Source organism: Crotalus tigris, unplaced genomic scaffold (genome assembly GCF_016545835.1).
Source record: "Crotalus tigris isolate CLP2741 ecotype Arizona unplaced genomic scaffold, ASM1654583v1 scf7180000023617.9722795, whole genome shotgun sequence".
Taxonomy (NCBI): domain Eukaryota; kingdom Metazoa; phylum Chordata; class Lepidosauria; order Squamata; family Viperidae; genus Crotalus; species Crotalus tigris.
This window is the reverse complement of record NW_024100081.1, coordinates 7,363,978-7,384,655: the sequence shown is the minus strand read 5'-3', so window position 1 is coordinate 7,384,655 and position 20,678 is coordinate 7,363,978.

Below are 20,678 nucleotides of genomic sequence, written 5' to 3'. Positions count from 1 at the left end.
CTCGTGGACTTCAACTCCCAGAATTCCTGAGCCAGCATAAAAGTTATAAAAGAGCCAAGGTTGCCTACCCCTGCTCTAACACCACCCAAACATGGATTGTGAAGTATTTTTTTAAAAAAATGTAACAAAGACAAACAAATGCAAACTATTATATCTTTCCAGAATATGTTCGTTCGTTCAAATAATTGGCATACCTGTCATTTCATTTTACTTCCATAAGACTATATGGAAAAAATAGACTGAATTCCGTGTTGAATAAGGGTTTCTTGTCTAATACACAGACCATTGAAAGATATCCTCTAATGATACAATTCAGTTTTTAATCACTGAATCTCAAAAAATTGGGACCATTAACCTTGTAGTTAGCCATCTAGAAGAAATTTTCTTTAAGGCAGATTTCTCTAAAGTGGACTACACATAACATTCATTCTAGTCAGTGTTTCTGCTGTTGGGCGGGAAGGTAAAGGACCAAAGTTTACCATGATTGGAGAAAGTGAGATGTGCTGTAAAGAAAAAATAATTTTGCCCGCCCTCTAATGGGACACTCAGGCAAATGGAGCGTTTATGGTCAGTTCTGAGTTGTATTATTCCACTTGAGAGAATGATGCTTTAGTTTATGTTAACTGCAACAGACAGATGAACATTTTCATTCCACCAGGAATTCTGGGAGTTGAAGTCCGCATATCTTAAAAGTTGCTGAGTTTGAGAAACAGTGATATAGAGTAAGACCATGCAGCATACTGTCAGCTGAAATGTGGCTATCTGAAATAAAAAATATTATAATTTTATGTAACAGGAAAACTTCATTTTGAAGGTGATACATTTAAAAAAGAAACAGTGGGAAGGAAGGAAGGAAGGAAGGAAGGAAGGAAGGAAGGAAGGAAGGAAGGAAGGGAGGGAGGGAGGGAGGGAGGAGACAACTAGTTGGTCAGCATTTACAGTTATATTTATTTTGATTGGATTTCAACTGAATCTTGCCAAGAAAAACCAAATTTCCTAAATAAATAAATATGGCTTAAACCCACTGAAGGAAACCAGTGTGCTTAACGTTAGCACTGGTTATGGCTGAAATTCTAGACACACTTAACTGAAATATGGTTGACTTTTAATTTGATATTTAGGATTCCATTCTGTATCCAAGAACATAAATTAACCATGACACATTTCAGCAACATTACATTTAGTGGGGCTTAATCAGCTTTAATTTACCTGCACTAAACATCCAATCCATGTAGTTATGCTCAAATTGAAATTTAGAACTGTTGCAGAATAGAAAGACCATCATACATTAAAGCAGTTAAGTTATAACTGATATCTGTGAAATATTTGTTTAAAGGCCGTTCTGCTTGAACTTCATTTTTTTTATGCTGAAGGCAAAACCAGACTCATCTTGTAGTCCATGATTATATATTTATCCCCATCCCCAAACACTCATACAGATATATTTAGCTTTAAAACAATTACAATAAAGTTCAATTTTGAATGGATAATGCAAAATTAAACTCTTGCCCTTTCTTGCCTGCATTTGGATTCCCACTCACCTCTATTTTAATGGCAACTTTGCAAAGTAAGAAACAGGCCTCATATTAAAAAGGCTGGAAACTTACTTCTGCACTATATCATCTCCAAGTTTCATCCCAACCTCAGAATTTTTTGACTTTATGCCTATAATACAGTGATACAGATAGATCTGGGCTTACAGCCACAACGGAGCCCAACACTTCTGTTGTTAAGTGAGACATTTGTTAAGTGAGTTTTACTCCATTTTATGATGTTTCTTGCCTCAGTTGTTCAGTGAATCACTGCAGTTGATAAGTTAGTAACCCAGTTGTTAAGTGAATCTGGCTTCCCCATTGATTTTGTCTGTCAGAAGGTCCCAAAAGGAGATCACATGACCTTGGGACACAGCAAAGGTCACAAATATGAACCAGTTGCCAAGTGTCTGAATTTTGATCACATGAAGGACACTGCAACAGTCATAAGTGTGAAAAATGGTTATAAGTCACTTTTTTCAATGCCATTGTAACTTTGAACAGCCGCTAAACGAACTGTTGTAAGTTGAGGACTACCTGTATTTCAATTTTAGAAATGCAATTCCATAAAAAGGCACGTTTGTTTAATAATATTCTTATTACTGTATTGTTGACCTGAGTACGATGTCAATGGATAATGATACTGAAACCTCCCTGAAGCAACTTGAGAATTCAGAATCAAACGTTTGCTTTCAAAAACCTTCAGGCTCAGACAACTCAACAAGAATCAAATTATAGTCGCCCCTAAAGGTAGCCTGTGGTTAAACTGTTTTCTCTGTGAGATACGCTTTAGCCATTTCTTGACAAATCTACAAACGGCAAGGGTGAGCAGAAATGCCACCAAGGGTGGAGGGGCCTTCCAAGCATATAGTTGCAATTAGAAGGAGATCACCCATTCCATCTGAGGTTACCTAGATAGTGGAACAAGGGCAGAGAATGCTCCCGTGGCTAGTTCCTGTGACAGATTATCACTTTCATGTGACTTCCCCGTCTATCAGGCTCGCAACTTATCAGCAAGTGCAGCTTGCACTCAAAAATATGTTTCCATCTTGCCGTCAGTTTGAAGCAGGATGAAGATTAGCGACAATGAAATACTCAATTATTCATTCTGTTTGATGTCCACTGGGTACCAGAGGTAGCCACCTGCAATTAGCCTTTTCCCCCCTCCAAATTCCAAATTGGGGATGTCTTTCAGATAAATCGTATGGGCCCACATACTCACTCAAATGAATGAATATGACTTGTTATGCAGTGATTCTAGCATCTCTGTGACTGACTGACTGACTGACTGACAGACGGACGGACTGACGGACAGACTGACTGGTTGAATATGTGCCATCAAGTCAGTGTCAACTCTTAGCAAGTACATTGATTTTTTTTTCCAGGAATCATCTCTATAGCTTGAGGAATATCATAACTTATCATAACTTCTAGCAGCCAAGTGAAAAAGCTAACATTTCTATAAACAACTGCAGACCCTTTCACTCAAAACACCTCACTTGTATGACAAGAGTCAACTGAGTAGTTTTGTTTATTCTTATGAAATAGGACTTTATGGTCAAATAAATATTACGCTATTACTGCTTCTGTATTTATTTGTTTGTTTTTGTTTATCTATTTATTTCATTATGTAAGCATAGGTGCTGCAATTCATTCTTGTGTGTTCTAGTCCAGTGCATGGAATTATCTTTTATAGTCCAGGCAAGTTTTGTCACATTGCATATTAAAATTCTCCATTGACTGCAACCTATTGACTACACTGAATTTACCTGTATAGGATGAATTATAGATCAGTGCTTATACTTTATATACAGCATTTAATGATTATTTGTTTCCTGGTTTATTTCTGTCTGAGCATCTGCAGTTAGGGATGGAAAATCTTATCTGAAGAACTCTGCAGAGTCATTGCCACTCCATTCCAACCATCTGAATAAACTCATGGCCTTGTTTAGGGTATCAGGATCCATATTCCACTATACATAATTGATATTTCAAGCAAATCATGGGAAGAATAACTGTTTCTGCGTGTTGCTAGAAATCAAACAAGCTGTTCGGCTGATATAGCTGGGCTATAAAATTGCAATTATGTACTCCTGAGTTGGAAAAGGAAGTAGAGATTTAGGTAGCTATGAAGTAATATATGATTTTTTAAAAAAATCAATATCTTTCTTTCCTATACTGAATATTTAATTTACACTCATTAAAACGTGATCTTATATATGTCTCCTTTTTGTACAGTGAATTAGATACAAATAAAAATCTGTGCATCCTCCCTATGACTCTAGCATTTACTCTCTTACACGTACACACACACACACACACACACACACACACACAGAGAGAGAGAGTTTCAAACTTGTACAGAAACAATGTTGTGAACTGAATGTAATTTAGTGATCAAAGGTCTATAATTTTATCACTTATTTAATGTACATTTTTCTGAAGTTAGAGAAGGAAGAGAAACCACATTTTCTGAAAATAATTATCCAGGAAGTCAAGGGAAAATTAAATGTATAAATTGTAATCAAACATTACATAGCTGTGTTTTTTGTTTTTTTTTTTTTTTTTGCTAACTAAAATTACCTTCTGCTAACCCAGCCAGGTTCATATATAAATTCTATTCCTTTCAAATGCTAATCCCTAAAAGACACAGACTTACAATTACAAATTCAGAGGCATCTTTCCCAGGAGCTGGAATTGTTTTGTCCCATAATAACCTCCATAATGAGATCTTAATAGAAATTCACTAACAGCCAGTGGTAAAGCTTCATTAGCCAAAAAGAAAAGACAAGAGTAGGCAGTGGTGGTCCCTAACCACTCTAGGGAAAAATTAATTCAAATTACTTCATGAAGTAACAAGACCAGATAATGTGTTCCTTTGCAGGATTATTGTTTTTGCACATTCTAATGTGTTTGTAGATTATTGCTGCATTTAATCCCACAGTGGACCACAGCCACAAGACTGGGAAGAAGTAAGATCACTACTTTCTCAAAAAAAATTACTGTAACATGACTGGGGTGAAAATGAGGTGGGAGACTGATTCACTGCTTGTCTGTTTTTTGGGCAATATGTTCAAGAGCCTTGGTTTCCAGAAGTGGGAGAACTCTAGTCAAAGAGGAAAGAATCTTCATGAATCTATTTATTATGACTGAGTATGATTCCAAAGAAAGAACTTTTGGTCTTCATGTACCGTAATTTTATTTGAGATCTTCAGGAAGAACCATCCTTTGTTTCTCAAATAATAAAATCTTCCAGAACTGCATAGCCAGATTATGAAGAAACACACGGTTGTTATGATCAAGCATAATAGTATCCTCCCACATATTTATTTATTTGTATCCTGTCTTTGTGATTTTTACAAATAATTCGAGGTGGTGAACATACCCAACACACCTTCCTCCTTCTATTTTCCCCACAAGGACAATTCTATGAGGTGGCTGAAAGTGAATGACTGGCCCAAAGTCACCAACTGGCTTTCATCGCTAAGGCAGGACATGAATTCATGATCTCCCGCTTTCTAGCCTGGAAACTTTACTAGGTCAAATGTATGGTCCGAAGGTTATTATGTGAATGCCACATAACATGCATTTGGTCCTCAGTGACATGGTTGACTAGTAGTTTATCATTAATTCTTTTTTTTTTTTTGAAAATTTTTACAGTTTTACAATAAAATAATCCCCCTCTCCCACCCACCCCTTCCCCTCCATACCCTCCCCCCTCCTTCCCAGAGCTGAATACAGGGTTAATAAAAACTAAAAAAAAAAACCTTACAACTTAAATAAACATCAAACAATTATAAATACATTCAAAAAACAAAATTTTAAATATTTTAACTCCAATATATAAAAACAAAACAAAACAATAGTTCTAATCGTTATCTTAAACATAAATTATTCAAAAGCTAAGTAATACTTTTTAATCTCATATTTGTGCTGTATAAAATTCACCCATCTTTTCCACACCAAAAAATATTTCTCTTGCGATTGATTTTTCAAATAAGCTGAAATTTTTGCCATTTCAGATAAATAAGAAACTTTAAGAAACCATTCTTCTAAAGTAGGCAAAAACTCCTTCTTCCAGTATTTCCCTATCAGCAGCCTTGCCGCTGTAATTAAATTCAACATTAAAATAATTTCTTTATCATCACAATCAACAATAATGCCTAACAAAAACAATTGTGGTGTAAATTTTATCCTTCTATTAAAAATTATTTGAATGTTCCACCAAATCTTAATCCAAAAAGGCTTTATATTTTTACATGACCACCAAATATGATAATACATTGCATCATTAATTCTTGAGATGTTATCTTTCCTCTCCACCTTCAGCAAGGAAAAAGAAGCTCTTCTAGCACTTCCAACTTAGTTTTCAATGCCATCCATCTTGGAATGACTGTTTATGCATTCATAGACTTGCAGGCCTGAGTGAAATCTTGTACAGTAGGCCATCAAGTAGTCTGGTAAAATATCTGATCAATACAGAATAAACACAAATTGATCAGATAGATAAACAGGTAAGTGCTTATTTCTGACTAAAGCCTCGAGGGAAGAAGTTACAAAGCTACAAACTCTGACTTTTTTGTGTAGTTTTTTTTAAAATAGGTAGGCAGAACTCTTAATAAAACAGGTTTTAAAACAGGTTTAATAAAACAAGTTTCCAAAGGCCACCATTTCTCCATCTCTATGCGCGTTCTCTCAAAAGAATATTTGTAGCTCAGGGTTGAACTATGAGGTCCTTGGGCTCTCTGAGCTTGGTTGTTGTTTTTTTTTCTCTCAATTACTTCCATCCATTCTCTCTACAGTATTTTGGACTTTAGCATTGTCTTAGGGCAGTGGCCCCCAATCTTTTGGATACCAGGGTCCAGTTCCATGGAGAGAGTTTTTTTCCGTGGACCAGAGCAGGCCGTGATTTTGCGGGCTGCCTGCATCCCACAGAAGGCGCTTCCCTTGTTTGCACAGCCCAGTTGTTGGCATGCCATGGACTGGTGCCAGTCCACAGACTGGGGATTGGGGACCCCTGTCTTCGGATCTTCCCAAACTCTACATGCAGAGAGACATATAAAGAAAGACACAAATGTACATATGTGTAATGATAGAAAAGAATATTTGTAGCTCAGGGTTGAACTATGAGGTCCTTGGGCTCTCTGAGCTTGGTTGGTTTTTTTGCAGTCATTTCAGTACCAAATCAGGTAACATCATCAGTGCTAGCATGAAGTGGGATTTGCTCTCATTTTATATACTAGTATATAAAATATTATATTATAGCATTATTATACTAATATGGAATATAGTATTATAATGGTATAGTAATGTTTTATAATATATAAGATATTAATATATAATATCAGAGCAAACCCCACTCGCTACCAGCCTGATGATGTTACCTAGTTTGGTAACTGAACATCTTCAAGAAAACAACCAAGCTCAGAGAATACAAGGACCACACATATGTGTTTTTTCCTCTTCCTTGTTTCACTACATTTTAAAATTGGGTGTGGATTTTTCCCCTATTGCCCATAATTTTCTGTTTTACGGTTTGAAAGAACAATGCACACATACACATCTGCAATGCCCTTGACAGATCTCAGTAATGTAGAAGAAAATCAGAGTACTGTATTTCTATTGCTCAATGGTGCCACCTTCTGACAGAAAAAGAAACATAAAGGAGAAACAGACCTGTTATTTAAGAAATTTATAAAGACAATTTCTTCTCACAGTCTGGAAGAGAAAATAGCTTGTAGAATGCTTAATTAATGCTCCCTTCCCCTGCCATTCCCCTGCATCTCCACTTGAGCCTCTGGATTATAGATTTTTTAAAATTTTGTATTACTCATCATAGAATAAAAACAAAGAATATCTTGTGCTTACATGTACATTAGGGGGAAAAAACTGTAGTTCCTGAATATACAAATGCAGTAAAATCTGTGCTTCTATCCTAGATTGGTTGAACAGGATTAACATGCAAGCTATAAAATCAAAGTAATTTTTGAAAAACCAGATATGGTGTTCTTTGGCATGCTAGGATTTTCTCTCTATTTTTTGTTTGTTTGTTTGTTTCTTTGTTTGCATACATAGCTGGCATTTTTGGTTTTTGGAAGAAGTCTATTTTATCTTCCTCTTTTCAAGAAATGGCTCCGATGATGAGCTAATATATCCTTTCTTCTATTTTTAGATCAACCCTGGTGTCAGTGCTATCAATTCCCCAGGTTTATTTACTGAAGATCAGGACAACAGCAGCTAATAATATCTTCACAAGTAATGCTGTATTGGTTAGATGGATGGATGCCTGCCTTTCCTTAAAGAGCTCAAGGCACTTACATAATTCTCCTCTCCCCCTCCTATTTTTCCCCCAGAAAAAAGGTGTGAGGTAGACAAGAATGGTTTGAAGAACCATGGGGGCCCAGTGATTAGAATGCTGTATTGCAGGCTAATTCTGCCAACTGCCAGCAGTTCAATCCTGACCAGCTCAAGGTTGACTCAGCCTGCCATCCTTCTGAAGTTGGCAAAATGAGGACCCAGATTGTTGAGGGCAATATACTGACTCCGTAAACCACTTAGAGGGGGTTGTAAAGCACTGTGGAGCAGTATATAAGTCTAAATGCAATTGCTATTGCTAAGTGCCCTAGTGAGCTTCCGTGGCTGACAGTGGATTTGAACCTGCTCTTCCCCAGACCTAATCCAATACCTTCACCATTACACCGCTCTGACTTTTGGATTTATATTACACATACACAATGTGTTCATATATAAATCTCATTCTTGTTTTTGATACAAAACACATTCATACATGTCATTCATTCTCACCCCATCCATGTGTTTTATATATATAGTACTGCTAATCAGACCCATTTGCATTCTGCATGGTACTAAGCTTGACTAGCATTAATATTGATTGGGGGGAGGGAGGGTGCTGTTATGGTGTCAGGTGTCTTCAGTCTATTTAATTGTAGTATCCAGCATATTGTGCAAATCCAGAAACTGGGTGAATTTCTTTATTCAATGTCTATAGCTGCCCATCTCAAACCAGTGACTCGTACAGGCAGCGAACAGTCATTGGCTTGAATTTTCCATCAGTTTAAGAATGCTATATAAACATAACCTTCCTTTTCTTTCTCTCTCACACACATGCACAATCCAGTCACACACCAACACAGACTGTCAATTTTTCCATCGGGGAACAAAATTTATGATAGATAAATAGATAGATGATAGATAGATAGATGGATGGAGGGATGGAGGGATGGACGGACAAGAGAGACACATAGAAAGAGAGAGTTAAGTGATGAGATGTGCAATGTGAGATCATTGACCCTGTGAGTTACCTATTTGGGTCTGATGCTAGATGCAAATGATTTAGTTCTGGGTCATGATATCATATTTTTGGCTTCACTGATTTTGAAAAAGCTTTTGATAAAATAAGACACAGAAAACTATTAGAAATCCTGAAACAAGGGGGACTAGATGACAAAGACATCCAAATCATAAAGAATCTGTATTTGCATCAGGTAGCAAATGTGAGACTAGGCCAAAAATACTCAGCTGATGCAGAAATAAGAAGATAGGTCAGATAGGGATGTATTCTGTCTCCACTGTTGTTTAATATTTACTCTGAGTCAATCTTCAATGAGGCACTGGAGAACATCGTTGCTGGCATCAAAGTAAACGGTGTTTGGATCAACAACTTAAGATATGCTGACAATACAGTTCTGCTTGCCAGTAAGCATGAAGACCTTCAGCTCCTCATCAACAGAGTCACAGAAATATCTGAAAAATATGGCTTGAAGCTTAACACTTCAAAAACCAAGATCATGGTCATCAGCAAACAACCCGTTAATTTACCACCAATAAATTCAGAAGGAATACCACTAGAAAAAGTTGAAAGGATCACGCACCTCGGTTCTAATTTACATGAAAGCTGGGACATGACCATTGAAGTAAAGACAAGGATAGAGAAAGCTCAAACAGCATTCTTCAAAATGAAAAAGGTCTTCTGCATTCATGACATAAGTCTAAGACTGAAAATCAGACTTGTCAGATGCTATATTTTTTCTGTCCTGCTCTATGGAGTAGAGAGTTAGTCTCTGCCAAAAGGCCACCGGAAGAGACCAGAAGCATTTGAAATGTGGATTTACAGGAGGCTGTTACGTATAAGTTGGGTTGACAAGATCAGAAATGAGGAGGTGATAAGCCACCTGGGAAAGCCAAGGGAAATCATCAAAACAATTAAAAAACGAAAATTAGAATATTTCGGATTTGTGATGCGACACCCAGAAAAATACGGCATACTCCATTTAATCCTCCAGGGAAAGATTGAAGGCAAACGAGGTCCAGGCAGAAGAAGAACATCATGGCTTCAAAATCTAAGGGACTGGTTTGGACAAAACTCAACAGCACTTTTTCGTGCGGCTGCTGATAAAAACAGGATTGCCAACATGATCGCCAACGTCTGATAATGGATATGGCACAAGAAGAAGAAGAAGCTGAGAGTGGCCACTGCACTGAATCCATCTGTTGTCTCAGATTGTGGCTATCAAGTGTCAAGGTCTCCTCCTTCCTATGTTCTCTAGTGAGAAGAACCCTGGCAGGTTCTGTTCCCAGCAGCCACCCAAGCCAAGGACCACTTGAAAAGCATCCTCTCTAAGGCTAAGCTACTAGGGGATTGATTGTTAGAGCTTACTTCCAAGTCACTTCCATAATTAAGCTGAAAGGGGAGGAGTAACACCCATCAGAAGCAAATGAAATGCATCTAATCGCTTCTACTTGCATTCAATGAACTCCAGTTACATGCTGTTGTTTCCTTACAAGTGCACTCCAAATCCCAGCAAGTGCCTCAACAAAAGCTTCCATCTCCTCTTTGCTGTCTTTTAAACAAACTCTTTATTTACCAGACTGCATCTGCTTAGCCATGGCAGCAGGCTTCTTGCATTACCATAACACTGAGGGGAGATTTTTGCCTGCCTACCCAGGCACAAGAACCCCAACAATCAAGTGCTAATTTGATCAGATTGTGGGATTTTATTTTATTTTAAATCAGATTAACAAGGAAAAGGGGAAGGGAAGAAATCAGATATAAAGAGAAATGGTTTTAATCCCTTTGCTCTTGATGGCAATCAAGTGAGCAGCTGTAGGTGTTGGCTGAAGCTAAACCTCCTGGTGCTCTAATGCAGGGGTCTTCAGGGGTCTTCAAACTTGGCCCTTTTATGACTTGTGGACTTCAACTCCAAGAATTGGTTCTTTAAGGCCATAATTCTTTGGAATAAAGAAGGGTGTTTACTACAAAATGGTGGACAGGCACACTCATGAAAAGCTCCAAAATAACGTTGCAAACTTTTATTCCTTTTAGGTCAGGCTCTAGACATTTATGCTGCTCTCCAAGAATTTTAAACTGAAAATAATAAATTGGAAGATTCTATATTAAACATGTTAAGAAAAATCTTAAACTCAGCTATGAGAAAACACACTCACTCCCTTATAGAAGTACCTGGTAACAGACAGCAGTAAAAATAGATGGCGGCTAAGACTGGATTAATATTACAGTACTTTCTTCCAGTCCTTCTGCCAGAAAAAAAGTATGCCAGAATATTAAAATAAATTGAGCTGCCTTGTTGTAGCTTCTCTTCTATCTATCTGCCATTTCAGATAGATCAGATTAGAAAGCAGACACAAGAAATGCTATATTGATGTGATGTAGGATAACAAAATAATAAAAGCTTGGCAGTATTTCCCTTTTCCCTTCCTTCCATCTTGTACCAAAGAGAAAGGTGCGACAAACTTGAATTTCTTCCTCATTCCTTCCTACTTCCTATGCTGAGTTGCCACATACCTCATTCAAGAGCATGTCTCTACACCAGGGGTCTTCAAACTTCTTTTATGACTTGTGGACTGCAACTCCCAGAATTCCTCAGCCAGTGTGCCTGACTGAGGAATTCTGGGAGTTGAAGTCCACAAGTCATAAAAGGGCCAGGTTTGAAGACCCCTGCTCTAAACCATTACAGAAAGGAGGCTGTAAGATTGAAAACTAGAGCTAGTTTAGTGTAGTGGATCAGGCACTGGGTTAGAAACCAGGCGATCATGAGTTCCAATGTATCACAAAACCAACTGGGTGACCATGGACAGTTATTCTCTCTCAACCCTAGGAAGCAGGCAATCTTGCCAAGAAAACGTAGGGAACGTATCCAAGCAATCATTGGGGGTCAAAAACTGACGTAAAAGTCCCTCCCCCAAAGTTTATAAAAGGCTTGAGGGATTTCAGCTTCACCTCCTCTCCTTCCAGTGCCACCAACCAGCAAAACACAACCACAAATCCATTTTCCTAACACAAAATGGAGCAGGTGGGTACAGTGTAGGGGGCTATGAAAGATGACAGTGGGGCATTAAATGAGCAGATGATTTTGCCAAAGCCAGCAGACTAGTATCTCCAACAAACCAAGTCAGAATGGCCATGAAGGGCAGTTCCCAGCAACCAGAATGGAGGATAAGGGAGATCCTAAGTCATGACTCCATCAGAAACCAGATTATAAGTAAAGCATGCCAAATTATGATCATGCAAAAAAAAATATGCCAGGACAGCAGAGAAAATAATATTTTAAACCTGTCCTTTAAAGTTGCCTCATCTTAAAGTTGGGGGGGGGGTGAGATGGAGGCAACATCATGAGGGCAGAGCAGAGAAAAATTAGGGGACATGAAGACAAGCCCACAGAGAAACATATTTACTTTTGTCTCTTACGTGTTTTCAACCATTTATTTTGGGTGTGTATTGTAAAAAAAAGAACAGATTCTACACAGCAGTGAAGCCTGGGAAATAGTGAGGCTGGGAGTGAAGAGAACACCAGTTTTTCAGACCTCCTAATTGGAAAATGATAATCTGCTCATATTCCCACTGAGAACAAGTGGGCCTGCTGCTATTCAGAGATTCTCAGGCTGCATTGAACAAGCAGATCGTTGAAGCCCCTTTGACAAATGGCAAGCTAGTCCCTGGGGATCTGTGGAAATGTCAGCCTTTCCGAGATCCCAGCATCCATTTATAATACTCTGCCCTGCAAAAACAAAACAAGGTAGTACAGGCCACTTTTCAAAGTCATCACGACTTTTTTATGTGCAGTGGTGCCCTATTGTTTGTTTTGGGGATGGATGAGTAAAAATTTAAAAACTAATTCAGTTGGAAAGCTCATGAATGAAACATGAAATATAATGTGTATGCTAATAGCCTAATGGGGGGGGCAAATTAAAGTGAATTTATATTGGTTAGGAGTGGGAGAAATGCATGATCTCCTTGGGGTGAGATTTATATTCAGGTCTTCTAGGAAGACATAGGAGGTTACCTTAAATTAGATAAGGCTTTTATTCAGCTAGCCCAGAATGATATATTCTAACTGATAATGGTAAGCCAAGGCTTCGGATAGATTTTTTTTTCCTCATGGGTTACAGTTGGGACCCATTGCATACAAAATTTAGAAATGAATTGCTGTTGTGTGATTGCAGCCATACCAGTTTTACTACCTATAGCCATTTTAGGGATCAGCTGGATTTTACTATGGAACACAGATCAAAATAAGCAGAACATACCTGATTCTAATCATTGCTTTTCACAGTTTTTTTTAGAAAAAGAACAGAGTAATTTTCCCTGGAAATCCATTGGTCAAAAGATACCAAAAGAAGGGACTGAACTAGAAATGTAGAAAACTTTCCATCTTGCTTCCTAGAATATTTACAGATTTTCAAGTAAAAAAGTTTAAGGCATCAAAGGTTAAATTTTTAGAGCTTTTTTAAAGTCAAAATAGACAGTTTCTTATATATACAAAAACTATTTGTCTTCTAATTAATTCCACCTTTTTTAATCACAGGAATTTATTACAAAATGTTGGAAATCTAAAAAAAAAGATTAATGACATTCCAGTTCGTGCATTGGATCAAAAAGCCTAAATTTGTTCGATATTACTGAAGCAGCTACATTACAACTTTCCCAAATTTCATTCCCTCAGTCATGAGTCCTGGATTTTGGATTCATTCTGTAAGTTAAATCATTTGAGGTAATTTGATTCAAAAATCATTGCCCTATGATTCACCATTTAAAGGTCATGATAAATGAGAATTTTAGTAGTATATTCACAGTGTTTTTCTTTAAAAAAAAAGGTGCTGGGACTCACACACGTCATACAACCCACCTTGCCTACCCTACAAGGTTCCATCCAAAAAAGGTGCTGGAACTCAGTTCTGGGCGTTCTATGAGAAAAAAAGTCCTGGATATTCAACTGAAGCCAGAACTTCATGGAAGATTATTTCAGTATATAATTAGTGTGGTGAGATTATTATATGCACAGAGATTGATTCAGCACTACCCTATTATGGAGAAATGGTTTGTGAAATTGACAGAACTTGCTGAAAAGGCGAACTGATTTCTTTGATTAGAGAAAGGTCATTATTTGCATTCATCAATGACTGGATTAGAATCTATATATAATTATATATAACTGCTAAGAGGAAGATCAGAACCCACTTCTTCATATATATTTTTATGTTTTATATTCTTCTCCTTTCTTTTTCCTATCTCCTTTTTTGTTTGTCTTTTCCTTTCTTTCTTCTTTTTCCCCACATTTACTATATATTATTAATGTATTTCCCATTATATTTGAAAAATCTTTTAATAAAAACTGTTTTTTTAAAAAAAGGAATGATATTCTAGTTAAGATAGCAATTATCCTTGAATTATGTTGTGAAGGAGCAAATCGCATTTTGTAAGATTTCAATGATCAATATTAACAAAGTGCCCAAATAGCTAAATTAAACTAAATCAATACTGTTTCTGCAAGGTTTGCTGGCAATCAGACTTCTTTGAAGGCTTTGTTGAAACTTTGATAACCCAGATTCCCTTTTCAGATTTCACCGTTTGTTTTTTATGTATATCAAACAAAATTCCTTCACTTGATGTAACTTGTACATTGGCTGAAGCTCTTTCTAATCTAAGATAATTTACCCATGCTCAGGTAAGCTCTAGATTAGATTCCCAAGATGTTGCTTATGAAACTATTATTGACAACTTTAAAATGAATTAATGGCCTATTCAGTTGAAATTTTGTTTGCTCCCAGTCAGTATGATGGGACTATATTGGAAGGAAGGTAGGAAGGTAGGAAGGTAGGAAGGAAGGAAGGAAGGAAGGAAGGAAGGAAGGAAGGAAGGAAGGAAGGAAGGAAGGAAGACATTATTTTCACTCCTTTCCCTCAAGCATGGTAAAATGCTGGCTTTGAATGTTGAGGGATTGTCATTGCAGTGCTGGCCTTTTGGTGGGAAGCTCACTTGATACCAATATTGGTGTCATTTTATCACCTTCTTAACTCTCCCTGAGAATTATGAACCTTTTAATCCTTGATATGACTGCTTTATTTTAATCTTGATCCATTTGTAACATTTAGTATATTTATTGCACTTTGATTTTGTATTATATCATTAGTAAAAAAAAAAAACAAAAAACAAGAGGTTGCCTTAAGGAGCTTGCCTGCTTGCTGGTGAGAAACATCAGTGCCATATATAACACAGATTTTCAAATACTGCATTGGTTCCCTGTAGGCTTCTAAGTCTAATTCAAAATGGTGGTCTTGAAGCCTTGAAGTTGTGCATTGACTTGAAACCTTGATAATTGCAGGACCACCTACTTCAGAGAAAACTGACACATCTGCTTTACTTGGCCTATATGTGAACATTTAGATCAGGTGTCTTCAAACTTGGCCCTTTTTTTACAACTTGTAGACTTCAACTTCCGGAATTCCTCAGCAAGTGTGCCTGGCTGAGGAATTCCGGAAGTTAAAGTCCACAAGTCATAAAAGGGCCAAGTTTGAAGACCCCCTGATTTAGATTGTGTATGTGTGTGTGTATTACACACACACACACACACAACTATGCTTTGAGTAAGAAATTACCCCTTTCAGATTGCCTGATTCTTCCAAGGCAAATGTCCTGTTTACTGAAGGCATTCACCTGTAACAACCTGACTGTACTAGAATGCCTTGGCTGATAGTGCCAGCTTCAACTCCAGGCAGATAGAGTGAGTGGCAAGAAATGCCCACTCGGGGGTTTCATGTGGATAGATCTGATTAAGATTGTTTTATTTAAAGGAGAAGCTTCAAGGAAGTGCACCAAATAGATATCCTGCCTCCTTTATTTTCAGCTCTTCAGATTAGTCCTAAATTCTGAGGCTCATCTTCACATTCTGCTAACCATGTTATAAAGTTGTCTCATTAGATGTACTTAGAAGACTTACTCTCATGATACTGTTTCCAATTCTCCCTTTGGGCTACTGTACACCACTATACATGGCCATTTTTGTTTGGGCAGCCAAAAAGACTGGATACCTGGATCTCACATTCCCTCTGCCCTCTATGTGTCCTCCAGGTAAGCAAAATACCCAGATTTGTCCTCACGCAGAAGCCATCTTTCCCACAATTTTGCTACTGCTTCCTATCTTTTTGATTCTTCTATTATCTGGAAAAATCATGTCCTACTTACCTTGAAATTCAATTACCATTTAGTAAGAAGTAGTATAAAATGCTGGTTTCTTCATCTCTATCAGACTCCACTAAGAAATAATGTCTGTGTTCTTTCCAGGGACTGGTAATTCACTGGGGCTTTTGTCCTGCTATGAGAATAAAGTAAAGCCAAGCACATGACTGGCAGGTCTCTGTCTAGCATATGGCACGAGATAAGTGCTATGCAGACTCAGAAAGCAGCAAGAATTTGTTCCCATTGCAGTTTCTGTATACTAATGAGATGAAGCATTTTTCATCACTATGACTGGGAATGATTGGAGCCAAGATACTTAATTGACTATAGCAGCTCCATCAATGAAACAGATAAAGAAAAATCACACCATCTGATCGATTACATTTCATCCACCTCTTTGGCATAATTATATATTGCTTTTTTAAAAAATAAAGTATGTTGAAGGAAGAATTTCATTTGCTTTCCTGGTTTGGGTGGAAAAGAGAAATTGATCTGGGTTCAAATTATAATTCAAAGGATGACTTGAGGATATATGTCACTTCAAAATCCTAGATGGCATTTCCCAGGAGTTTAATGTAACCATAAAGACAGGGATGGGAAGGACCTCATGTGACAAATCCCATAAAAAGAGTTTAAAAAGTGGAGATAAAATCTTAATCATGATACTAAGAATCAGCTCCATCTTTTACTCATATGTTTTGTCCAGTATCAACTAGAGATATACTCTCCCATGCTGTGCTCTTACTAGCATAATTCTCCATCTCTATATTGAGCACATATTTCTAAGATGAGAAGAGATGTTAAGGAGGAGCAACTTCCTGCATATGTACTATATGGTTGTTTAAAAAGAGAAAGCCATATATTTGATATATGTAAATATATGTCTATATTTCAAAGTGTAGCTCAGTAAACAAACAAACAAAAAAAATCTAGTAAGGCCAATTTAGGATTTGCTAAAATGGCCTGAGCTCTGATTTGCCCTTTTTAATTAAAAAAATCAGTTCCAAAAGAACTTTTTCAAGGCTACTATATAAAGTATGTGAATCTTTTTCGTTAAATTTTCTTCAGTGTATGTGATGTATATTAGAATTGATCATGCTGAGTTTCCTTAGTATTACTTTGAATTTTCCCTAATTTTGATGGAAATCAATTTCAGTGGTAAGCCTTTTTATCTGATTCCCATTTTGTTTTTAATTGATTTAAGGGAGGCTAGTAAAACTCCTGCTTGAAATTACGACGTCAATAATTTCTGCTCCTTGTTACTGTTAGTACTGGAATAAATGGACAGCTACTGAACTGAGTAAAAAGCAGCTCCCTATTACTTTTGTTAGCAGATCAAAGTTTGAGCCATCAGACTAACCCAAATAGTGTGGGAAGTAGTGTACCCTTAGATCAAAGAAATGACACAGACCACGTTGATTTGCAAACTTTTATTTAGAAATATCCTCAATATAGTCATTTGATATATATATATATATATATATATTTATGTATTTATTTATATATGTACATACACATTACAACCAATGTGTTTTCGTAATACCTCATCATCTTGTGGACTGTACAAAATAAGAATAAAAGGTACCTATGTTGGCTATTTAATTTAATTGACTGCTGCAAAATGTAGAAAACCAAATGAATCTGAAAGGAATCCATTACACAGTACATCACTGACCAAAAGTGCTGCTTCTTTAGAATCAGAACCTAGAATGTTAAAGAGTGTTAGGCAGGAAAGGGAAGAGAGACATGAAGAATGAGAGCTGTATCATTAAAGTACAATTTAAAACACGTCAACAGATCCCCAGCATTCCTGTGAAGGGGATGACAAAGAGAGGGATGTAATGTTCCATGGAAAAATACCTACGTATATGGTATGCAGTCATTTTTAAAGCTAATTCTTCTTGCCTCCCACCTAGAAAGAAATATTAAAAACATTAGCCTCCATCAACCTGGTAGCTTCCAGATAGGATGAAATGATAGCTCGTAGACCTACCAGGCAATAGTCCTAATATATCTAGAACACACAAAGGTATGGAAAGCTTAAATTGATCCATAAAAATCCTCCATACTGAACTGGGGTGCATAAATATCCTGCAACATAAGTTGCACTTATATTTTGTTCTTGAGTTTACTGTTATTTCCCTCACTTCAATTTTAAATTTCTTGCAGATTATGTTGATATTTTCTTCAAATTTCATCAACACAAGGCAATTCAAGAAAGTTAATGCCTAAATTAAACATAGGGTCTGATGCTAGGCAACACTGGTTACCTTTACTTTCCATTGGAATCAACAGGATGTGTGACCTGTCCCATTGATATAATAGGAATTGCTGAAAAACTTCCTCTACAATAAGATTCATGAACAGATTTCAATTGTTCTAACACTACAATTGCAATTTTATAGTACTGTATGTACCAGAGAGAGATTTGCTGAATCAATTAAGATGTATTATAATAATGTAGAAACAATCAGTATAAATGTAGACTTCCACTCTACATCTCTTTAATATATGACCATTTAAATAATTCTGGAGAATGATTTTACATTTTTCTAGAAGATTGCTTCGAATCATGCCTCCATGCTATTTTTTTTTTATCTTGCTCAGAACCAATGAATAGCCTGGAACAGAGCACTGTTAGATAAGAAAATAGGCTGGTTTGAAAATGCTTTCAAATGGCTTGAGATTCTAAGAGAATTCCCAACACATCCAAAATCTTCCCATTTAGTCCCCCCAAATCATTATCCTATTTTGCAAAGTCAGAAAACTGCCACAGGATTTGATTAATGAATAATACAATGTTTCCTACCTTGGTGGCTATCAGAATTTTAATTAATGAATTTTGGGGGTTAGAAACAACTGGAAGTCATTTGAAAGACTGGAAAATTATCAATTGGTGCATTTTACTCTAAACAGAATCTTGTGCACTTCATAAAATCTAGATTAATCTTTCCCAAGATACAACAACATGCATAAGGAGAAGTCTTTTGTAAAAAGGAAACCAAACTGAGTAAAACATTGAAAGCCAAAGCTTTTTAACAAAAATACTTGTTTATATTTAATCCTGTTCCACAAGGATATAAAGATTTTAACAAGGCAAGTACTTTCTACAGTAAAAAGAAGGATGTCTTGGTTTTCACTTCTAAAGATTTCAGTCCTGGCACGTTTTTTCCTGTTCAGAAACTCATGTGAGATTCAGCCAAGCCTACTAAAGCTTCAGGCTTAGAAGTTGTTCAGATCAACCTCCTCTGAGCTTATTACAACTTTCTTCTGAAGAAAAAAAAAACCATAGGATTGCCCTGTTAAAACCCAAAGATTTAAGCAGCTCACAGGTAGAGCAGTCAGTTAAAATATACTATGCTTGTTTTCCAGCCCATATTTAAAAAATACTTTAGCAAATGTATGCATCTCCTCCAAAGTGCTTTGGAACTGTACACCAACTATTATATTACCAGAAGTCTACCAAACTGAGGAATGTTGACATTAATTGCTGTGAGTATGGGAATAAAAATAGAATATGGCTGATCCATGATGGTAAATTAATATACAAGTAAACAAAACCTGAAATAAGTATATTTTATTGTCAGTTGGTTGATAATTAATTGGGATAAATATGACATTATCCATCAAGTAAATCAGCTTTGCATAATTTATACAAATATGAGCCAACTCAATTTTTACTCTCATCTAATTTTGCATATAATTTTCCTAACAGAGAGCATCTGTTTGACACAGGTGCCCTTTCAGTTACTGTATTGTATTAGTTTTAAAAAGTGCATTCAGAAGAACAAATGGATCAGAGATTTTATGTAATTTTTTCTTATAATATAATTAATTATAATTATAATTATTTTGGACTAATTGAAGGGAAGCATGAAAGATCAGGATCTTCAGAAATACCCTGTTCCTGCTTCTTCAAAAATAGTTTCAGGATTCCAGTCCTGCTGCCCCATAATTGAATTGACAAAAGATAGAAAGAAAACTGAGACTGTAGCAAATAAACAGTGAATTCTGCATTAACACAAATGACCATCCTCGGTCTGGTGCATGAACATTACTACCTCTCAGGAATAAATGTGTGAAATAGCCCTTTAATTGCTATTAAAGTGACAGTGACAATCCCAGTTAATAATCTAGTTTTTAGGCACAGGCAGACTTCAGAATTATGAGATTTATTTTGTTTGTCCTAAGTGTAGCAAAAGCAAAATGATAGTCCAGGACAAGTCAGCACTGCAAAGACTTCACAAGAATTCATTGAGAAGATCTTCATACGAAACTATAGCCTACATCTGCAATATGGATTTTAAAACTAGAGATTTCAGCAACTGGATTGGTTAGGAGTGAGAGGTGTGTTCAGGACTGGCATTTGCATCTACTGAACCCTAGAAGGCCAAAATTAATTGTTCAGGATCTCCCAGTTTTCCCATCCCAGCTCTACATAGTGTATCCACACTTATTCTCATGGTTGACAAGTTAAAGCCTCATTCACTCCACAAACAATAATATGATGAGCCGAGGTGGTGCAGCAGTTAGAGTGCAGTACTGCAGGCCACTTTAGCTGACTGTGTTCAGCAGGTCAGCGGTTCAAATCTCACCGGCTCAAGGTTGACTCAGCCTTCCATCCTTCCGGGGTAGGTAAAATGAGGACCCAG